The sequence below is a fragment of the Phoenix dactylifera genome, chromosome 7 (genome assembly GCF_009389715.1).
Source record: "Phoenix dactylifera cultivar Barhee BC4 chromosome 7, palm_55x_up_171113_PBpolish2nd_filt_p, whole genome shotgun sequence".
NCBI lineage: Eukaryota > Viridiplantae > Streptophyta > Magnoliopsida > Arecales > Arecaceae > Phoenix > Phoenix dactylifera.
The window spans coordinates 9,062,257-9,072,069 of record NC_052398.1 but is presented as its reverse complement, the minus strand read 5'-3'; positions in this window follow the sequence as shown (position 1 = coordinate 9,072,069).

Genomic DNA, 9,813 nt, shown 5'->3' with positions numbered 1-9,813 from the left:
CTCTTTCTCAAGACCGGTAAGTTTGATTTCATTTCTAAAAAAGACCTAGCCTTGATGTTCTATATCCTACATGACATTCCCCTCAACTTTCCAAAACTCATTTACAGCTACATTTGTGAACCTCTAGACAAGCCTAGATTGAGTCTCCCCTACGGAATGCTTTTTACACTAATCTTTAGGGAGTTAGAAGTTTCTATCCCTGAGGGGGAACCCTCTCGCTCACTCAGATACACAGACCATATGGGTAAGGAGACTCTCCACCGAATGGGTTTCCACAAAGTGGAGGATACTTGGGTTAGGAAGTCATCCACATCCATACTATCTGAGCCTACTACTCATCACTCACCTACCTCTGACCATGATCAGGACCACTCCACAGATCCTTCCACCTTCCCATCCACAGCTGGCCCCTCATTCACTGTCAAGCCCTCGACCTCTGCTGGACCTTCCACAGTGCCACCACCTCAGCAGCCGCTAGAGATCAGGATTAGTCCTGAGCAGCTCCGAGAGTTGAGGGATGACATAGTGAGGGAGCTCAGAGGTACCACCAGTGCACCCTTTACTGACCTCACCCCCTCCACAGTAGCAGTATCTATGATGGTAGCTGAAGTTAAGAAGGAGCTATCCAGCTTGAGGAGTCTAGTACAGGGTCAGTACTTGAGCCTCACAGCTATTAAGAAAGACACGAAGCAAATGCAAGATTTTATAAGATCTGAGCTGCTAAGGCTAAATCAAGGAGCAGAAAGGCTTGCAAATGTAGTGATAGATAAGCTTGATACAATCAATGAAAGTGTAACCCAATTGACTCAGACTCAAGCTCAGGCGACTTCTAAGATAATTGCGCAACTGGGAACATCTATGAAGGGATGAGTTTGGTTTTGCAGGCTCAAAGGCGGAGTATGGGTGCTTCATATTCTTCTACCAGACGTCCTTAGATTTGTATTTTTATGTTATCATTTAAAGTCCTTTTGGTCTTTCAATCAATGTACTCAAATTTTGTAATCAATAAACTGAAGTCATTTTCTGAAAAATTGAGCATTGTGCCTTTTGTGTTATGACTTTGTGTATTATGTGCCTCTACGTTGATTCTTTGATACTTTACCTTTTTGCTATGATGACAAAAAGGAGGAGAAAATATGATACATTGAATGTAAAGGGAATCACTAAACAAGAACATTTTTAAGCAAAAAGAAAACCAAATATGATTTGTTCTCAGTGGAGAAAATAAGATATAATTGCAAGTAAACCAAATGTAATTTGTTATTAGTGGATTCGATACCTCGAGGTTCATTATTCCTCTGTTGGGGCTCCTCAAGGAGTAATCTCCAGAATCCATTCAATAAATATTCGGAGATTAGTTAAATCATATTAAAGAACAAATTGTCAGATTTTTTCTTCTCTAATTAAAAGAAATTTTAAAAAAAAACCTGAATAAAGTTCAAACAAAATAGAATGCAAATATTGAGGGGAAGAATCTGAAATTCTAAGAAAGCAAATTAATTAAAAGAATATAAGCCAAACAATTGAATGTATATTTTTGAAGGCTTATATAATTCCAAATAAAAGGGGGAGCTTTAATTTCAAAGTATACTGACTCATACCTTTTAATTTTGGATACACTAAATGACTAGACATTTGAATTCATTTCGAAACTTTACTACAATTTACTTTTTGATTGAGCAATTCACTTTACAAATACTCAATGTTTTGTCATCATCAAAAAGGAAGAGATTGTGGAGTGATTGAGTAAACCCCTATTTGATTTTGATGAGCTCAAAGCATTTGAGTATATTTTATGTTGTACTAATGAATTCAATCTAGTGTTTCAGGCAAATATGTGTGAATTTCGAGTTAAGTGCCTCAAGTTTTGGTTCAAAATAATTTGGATAAGTATTGGACTCAATTTGAACCAAAGTCTGCATTCCGAGTCGACTCCGGAAGATTACGAGTCAACTCCAAGTGGTTTAAAAGTTCTAGCACAAGCTCGAGTCGACTCCGGTACTCTACGAGTCGACTCCAACTGAGAACAGACAGAAAGACAGAAAGAAGAGTTTCAGACCCTGTCAGCGAGTCGACTCCAAAAGGTTTTGAGTCGACTCCGATGCTTGCCGAGTCGACTCCCGACGGTTCCGATTCGACTTCAAAGGATAACTCACAAAAAGACAGAACGATGGATTTTAGACCCTATTACCGAGTCAACTCCAGAAGGTTACAAGTCGACTCCGACGTTTGGTGAGTCGACTCCTAGTTATGTCCGAGTCGACTCCCAGAGGAAAGCAGTCTGAAAGGCAGAGAACCAATCTCAAAAACCCTGTAAACGAGTTGACTCCAAGAGTTCCAAAGCAGACCCCCAAGTCAGCCGAGTCGACTCCAACAAAGCGCAAGTCGACTCCGAGGCAGATCAGTTCAACAGACAAAGAATCGATCTTTCGGACTCTGAGAACAAGTCGTCTCCCGAAGATCTCGAGTCGCCTCTCAAGACAGCTGAGTCGACTCCAAGAAAACCCGAGTCAACTCGAGGAAGAAAAACAGAAAGATGGATTTCTGGAACCCTGAAAATGAGTCGACTCCTAAGTGCTCGAGTCATCTCCAGATGTTGGCGAGTCGACTCGAGGTTTGGTCCGAGTCGACTCCAGGACGGGACAAGCACGTTAATTCAAATCCTGAACAATGGGCGAGTCGTCTCCAGTAAAGCATGAGTCGACTCCAGCAACAGTCGAGTCGACTCCAGATCGCACGAGTCGACTCCGATCCCAATGGATACATTGTCAGGATGTGCAGACGGGACAGAACGGCTCCAAATCACTCTCTAACGGCTAGTTTTCGAATGGAACCACTTAAATAGCCAAAGTGAACAGTAGTAGAAAAAAAAGAGAGCTATTCCATCTAAGCATTAAAGCATTTCAACCACCAAGAGCTTCCGTTGAGTAAATCCAAAAAAAAGAAGGAAGACGTGCATTCAACTCAAATCTGAAAGTGCTTCCTTCGCATTCAAGGCTATACTACTGATTTCCATCATTCGGCACATTCAAGAGGAAACTCAGAAATAAAGAAGCCCCCACTTTCCCATCTAAAATCTGTTTGAGGGCTTCTAACTCTGCTTTGCTTATATTGTTCTCACACTTGCTTTTTAGAAACTTTCTTTGTGAATTCCCAAACTCTGTTTTTCTTACTTGATTCAATTAGGAGATTGAATCAAGGGTTGTAAGGTTTGTTGGTGAGCCAAAGATAAAACCAACGGTGTAAGGTTGTGGTTGGTGAACCGGAAAAAATCAATTGGGTTTGATTGTGAACCCGGAAAAACAATCAGATGGTTCTAGTCGGTGAGTCTGTGAAAATCGATCGAGTTCGTTGTAATCTCGTGAAAACAACATGTTGGGTTGTGAGCTTGTAAAACAACCGGCTGTAATTCGAGGGATTATAGTGAACTCCCAAGTGTGGCTTGGGAAGTAGGCGTAGGAGCAAGAGTTGGCTCCGAACCACTATAAATCTTTTGTGTTTGTATTGTTTCGTGTCTCTTTCATTCTCTTCACTCACTGCATCTAGTAATCTAACTAATTCGCTTGCAATAGATTTAGTTAATTACTCATCATATTTTTAATTGATCAATGTTTAATTAAAACCCAAATCACCCCCCCCCCCTCTTGGGTTGTCTCCTTGGGCAACCTCATGGTTCTCGGGAGCTCGCTCATATGGGAGGTTGCCAGCTTTGATAGCAGGTCAGCTCTCGCGTTCTCTGTTCTGGGGATGTGCTGAATGTCAAAAGTATTTAGCATGGAGGTGATGTCCCGCACCTTCTGGAGATACTTTTGCATTAACGGTTTTCTTGCTTCGAAGTCTTCTAAGATTTGGCTCACGACTAGTTAGGAATCACTGAAGACCTTTAGGCTGCCGACCCCAAGCTCCTTTGCCAGTTTCAGTCCGGCGATGATGCCTCGTACTCCGCTTCATTATTCAAGGCCGAAAACTCGATGTGTAAAGCTTGCTCCGCGACCACTCCATCCGGACTGGTGAGAACGAGGCTTGCCCCACTACCCCCCGAGGTTGAGGAACCATCCACATGTAGGATCCATGGCCGCTCTGCGGTGTCTTCCTTTGGTGTGAGCTCAATCTCGGAGTCGTCGGGCAGGGTGCATTCCATTATGAAGTCTGCAAGCACTTGTGTTTTGATTGCTGGCCTCGGGCGATATTCGAGGTTGAATTCTCCAAGCTCGACTGCCCATCTTGCAATTCTTCCCGCATGATCCGATCATTACAAAACTTGTTTTATGGGCTGATCGGTTAATACGGCTACGGTGTGAGCCTGAAACTATAGTTGAAGCCTTCGGGCCGAGATGAGTAGGGCGTAGACGATTTTCTCCAATTTAGAGTATCGGGTCTCTGAATCTCGCAGGATTCGACTGGTGTAGTATATCGAATTTTGGGACTTGTCTTCTTCCCGAACTAGGACCGAGCTCATTGCTACGGGGGACACAAGAAGGTATAGGTAGAGGAGCTCACCTTGCTGAGGTTTTGTGAGCAATAGAGGAGAGGCGAGATGAGACCTGAGTTCTTCTAAGGCTTGCTGGCACTCTTCAGTCCACACGAAGTTCTTTGGCTGGTTGAGGATCTTGAAGAATGGGAGGCATCGCTCTGCCGACCTCGAGACAAACATTTCCAAGGCCGCAACTCATCCAGCGAGCCGTTGTACTTCCTTGACCGTCCTCGGTGGTGCCATCTCCTGCAATGCCCGGATCTTTTCTGGGTTCGCTTCGATTCCGTGTTGAGTAACTACGAAATCGAGGAACTTGCCCGATGTGACTCCAAAGGCACATTTCGTGGGATTGAGCTTCATCTGATATTTTCTGAGAGTAGAGAACGCTTCGTCGAGGTCAGCTATGTGATGTTCGACCATCTGGCTTTTTACCAACATGTCGTCCACATAGACCTCCATATTCTATCCTATTTGGTCCTTGAAGACTTTGCTGACCAGCCTTTGGTAAGTTGCATCAGCGTTCTTCAACCCGAATGGCATCACCTTGTAACAAAAGAGACCTTTGTCAATGACAAAGGCTGTCTTTTTCTCATCTTCGAGTGCCATTCGGATCTGGTTGTACTCCGAGAAGGCATCCATGAATGTCAGCAGCTGGTGTCCCGAGGTAGAATCGACGAGCTGGTCGATTCTGGAGAGTGAAAAACTGTCTTTCGCGCAGGCCTTATTCAGATCGGTGTAGTCCACACACATGCGCCATTTTCCATTATCTTTCTTCATGAGGACCACGTTGGTGAGTCAGTCCGGGTAGGTGGCCTCTCTCATGAAGTCGGCTTCGATGAGTTTGTCCACCTCCTCAACCGCCGCTTGCTGTCGTTCAAGTGCAAAGCTCCATTTTTTTGCCTAACAGGCTTGTAAGTCGAACTCACCTGGAGTCGGTAAACCATAACTTCGGGATCTATCCCTGGCATATCAGTAGGCGACCAAGCGAATACGTCGGTGTTGGCTTGGAGAAATTTGATCATGCGGTCTCATTCACAAGGGCTCAGGCTGGAGCCAATCTGTACAGTCTGATCCGGGCAGTTCTCTCTTAAGGGGATTTGAAGTAGAAGCTCCCAGGGCTCTGCTCATTGCTTCTTACGCTCGTCCCGCACTTCCATGGTCTCTGTAGGTAGTGCCAAGGGTGGGACTTGGGTTGACATTTCAACTGGTTATTTTGCTTTGAGCGTCACCATGTAGCATTGCTTGGCCGTTGCTTGATCCCTTCGAACTTCGCCAACCCCTCGTTCGGTGAGAAACCACATGAGCAGGTGATAGGTTGAGACTATGGCTCGAAAGGTGTTAAGCCTAGGTCGGCCAAGAATAGCATTGTAGACCGAGGCCACACAGACCACTAGAAAATCCATCTTCACTACTCTTTCTAAGGGCATGCCCGGCCGTGATAGGTAGGCTAACTATCCCTTCAACTGGGACTGAATTCCTAGTGAATCCGACCAGTGGAATGTTCATTCTCCGAGGCTGGTCCTCAGTCATTCCCATTTTTTGGAAAGCATCGTAGAATAACACGTTTGCAGAGCTTCCATTATCAACCATAACACGTTTTACATCAAATTTATTCATGACAAGGGAGATGACCACGGCATCATCATGAGGAGTTTCGACTCCTTTTAAATCTTCATCCGAGAACAAGAGGGCTTATGTTGTGCATTGACGCTTCAGGGGGGCTTCTTTTCTAGCTGGTTCTTTAGCCGAGCTTCCTTCGGCAGGGCCCCCTCCTATGGCGTTGATAGTGCCGGAAATGAGTCTGTTATTATTTTGATCTTTAGATGGCACGGCGTTTTCCACTGGTGCTCCTTCATCACGCTGGTTCCGTGCGAACCGATTGAGTATTCCATGATGGATAAGCACTTCAAACTCGTCTCGGAGTCGGAAGCACTCCTCTGTGTCGTAGCCGTGATCTCGATGGAAGCGGCAGTACTTTCTTGAGTGTTGTCGAGCTTCCGACTCTCGCATTGGTGGTGGAGCTCGGAGATAGCCTCAGCCTTCTATCTCCATGAGAATCTCGGACCGAGTAGTAGTGAGGGGAGTATAGTTTCTATACCTCATTGCTGGCATTCTCTACCGAGGCCCTGATCTCGGTTGGGGCCGCGGCCTCGAACGAGGCGGGCTCCTCAATCGAGGCATGTTCTTCTCACGGCGAGGTAATCGACTTCTTGGACGGCCGCGTTCCTCGCGACGCCTCTTTTGCCCCTTTGAAGGTCGTTCGGCAGCGTCTCGCCGAGAAGCCATGGCCTCTTCAGCCTTTGCATACTTTCGAGCTCGAGTCAGCATCTCCGTGAAGTCGGCAGAAAAATTCTTCTCAATGAAGAAGAGGAACTTGTAAGACCGAGCTCTTGTCTTTAATGCCGACATGGCGATTGATTGATCGAGCTCGCGGACCTCCCAAGTAGTGGCGGTGAAACGGTCAATGTAGTCTTTTAGGGATTCTCCTTCCTTTTGCTTGATGTCGAGAAGAGAATCCGATATTCGCTGCTGGCGCCGGCTGGCGGCAAAATTGGCCGCAAACTGCTTGCCGAGCTGAGGACACGGTGCTCGAATTAGCCCAGAGAACCAGAGGCGGGCTGTTCCTCAGAGGGTTGCTGGGAAGGCCTTGCATAACAGAGCCCCCGAGGATCCTTGCAGTGCCACGAGGGCCCTGTAACTCTCCAAATGATACAGTGGATCGGTTATTCCATTGTAAAGTTCTATCTGGGGCATCTTGAACCTCGGTGGGATTGGCTCGTCCTCAATCAGGCAGGAGAAAGGCGACTTGGTGATAAAATCAGGATCTCCCTCACGCCCTACTCTTTGATCCCGGAGCGCCTCGATTTGCCGTTCGAGCTCTTCGACTTTCTTGTTGAGTTCTCCGCCTTGGAAAGTCATCGTGGTGGTCCGTTCCGGTATTGAATGACCCATGGTCGATCCAGCTTCAGAAGGTTGCGTTCTCCTATCCTGGCGACTCTTCGCTGGCTCCTCCTGGAGGGACGCTCGGGAAGAACCCTGGTGACGGCGCCTTTCCCCATTATTGATCCTCGAGGAACAATAGGGATCACGACCTAGGGACATAAGCCCATCTGGAGGGAGTGCCGATCGGATGTGGACTCATGGAGGTGGCACAAGAGGGGCCCCCATTTGTTGCAGACTTTGGACTACAATGGCTAGTGCTTGAACTTGCTGTACCAGCACATCGAACTGTTCAGGTTGGGTTTGCGGAACTTGATCTGTCGGAGGCCTTGGTGGTGGATTCTGGACTGAGTGTCTAGGAATTGGTGCACGATGCCGGGAGGCATTAGAAGTTCCTCTGCTCCTTAGTTTTATGATCACGACTCGGGCCCTCCTTCTAGCGCCAACTATTGCTAGAAAATAAACCCGGAGGCGACCGCGAGCCGAGGAGGAGGATCTTCTGCTGCGATGCGGTGGCGGACGGCTGTCTCTGGCGGACCTGCAAAAAGCCTTTGGCCGGGGGTTCCGATGAAGGCCCTCCGATGCTTAAGTCAGAGAGGGGCTTTGGAGATAATGGACAGGTGTTTTTCTAGCCCAGGAGAAGATCCTCTCCCTAGAGTTCTCCCCTTTTTATAGGAGAGGGTGTAGTGGTTACACGCAATTAGGCATGATTGCGCAAATCTTGGTTTAAATGAGTTACCTTAGACGACCCGAGATTTCGGGCTAGCTGACGATCGGTTGAGATTGCGTGGATTCAAATATTGATAGCCGTTGTGGCGGAGATTGCAGGATTTGATCCCGGATATGGAGGATTTGATGGTTCTTTCCTTAGGCGGATCGGCTTGATTGTTGGTGGAGTCGGGGTCGGCTCGAGGTCAATCGGGCTTTGCTCAGCCGAGACCATGCGTACCGAGATCGTGCCTGCTGAGGTCATGCCTGCGGAGGTTATGCCTGCTGAGATCATGCCCGCCGAGGTCGTTATCGTCAAGATCATTCTTCTTGAGATTATGCTTGCTGTCGTATTCAGGTGCTTTAATTGTATTTTGTAGGGTGGTCCACTTTTTCCCCCATCACATACCAAAACAAGTATTAAGCTAAAACTAGGCTAAAATTCAGACAGACACGAAGCCTGGCCTGATGGTACATTATTTTAACTAGAATAATATTACTTATTGGGGCATATGTAATGCCCTAATGCTTTGTTGGTGTTCGGGATTAAACTGAGGATAACCAAAAAATGCTCTTTTTCCTGCTGTCCTCATTTCTTCCAGTTGGAAAGCAGCCTAATGCTGCTGCTGTGAAGGGGAAAGAAATCAAGGCAGAAGGGTTGTCTCGGACAAGGGATGAAACTTGCAAGAGATGTCAGTGTAGGGGATGCAGCTTGCAAGAATTGCCACAAGTTCATCAGGAAGATGCCGGTGTATGGAGCATCGTAAAGCTGAAATTGGAATACATGATTTTTGATGTGGGTACATGATTTCTACTTCATCTGTTTATTCTTCAGCATGGATCTACCTGTCACTATATCTAGGAACCATTGGGTGCCAAAGCGTCCGTCTCTCCCAGGTCCTGTAATAGGTGATGTTTGTGAATGGACGGGGAATTATGTCAAGTTTTAGAAGTGGCAAATGTTAGTTCCTCCAGGCCACTTGCGTCGTCAATCGTGAGAGTGCGGCTAAGGGTAGAATGCTGATATTAAACATAGAAATCAGGCTTTTGGAAATTATTTAGTCATCGTTGGACCATCATGCAAGCCATGCATGTTCTATAATGCTTATGCTAGTACTTCCTGGTTTCAGGAGCACACAATCTTACAAAGGATGCATCTTGATTCCTAAGCTCAGCTTGTTATGCTTGTTCCTCGGCACTTGCTCGTAGGTTATAAATATCCCCTTCAATAATTCCACCAATTTGCTTCAGCTGTTCTGCTAAGGATGACTTGCTTTGCAGGTTTTTCCACATCAGGAAATCAAATTTAGCCACCATGTTGCATCGGCTGTCAACATTAGAGGGAAGCATTGCTGCAGTCTAGGCAAGATCAATAAGCATGTTATTGTGCCACCTGATGTAGTCTCCCTCCTGGATACTATGATTCTGACCGATGCTGGTGATGTTTTCAAATTCAACTTCTCTCAAACAGGCAAGAAGAACGTAAATGCAAAGTTCTGTAGAAAAAGAGAGTTCATTCTTGTACTAGGAAGTCACATAGCAACAGAAAACCGATTGTGATTTGTATGTATTAAAGAACAAAATCTATAGCTAATGGTACTAGAGCACATAAAAGATATAGTATCAATCTCCTGGAAATTTTCCTAATATACTTACGATTTTTGCTGCTTGACAGTGATCATCGTATTCAT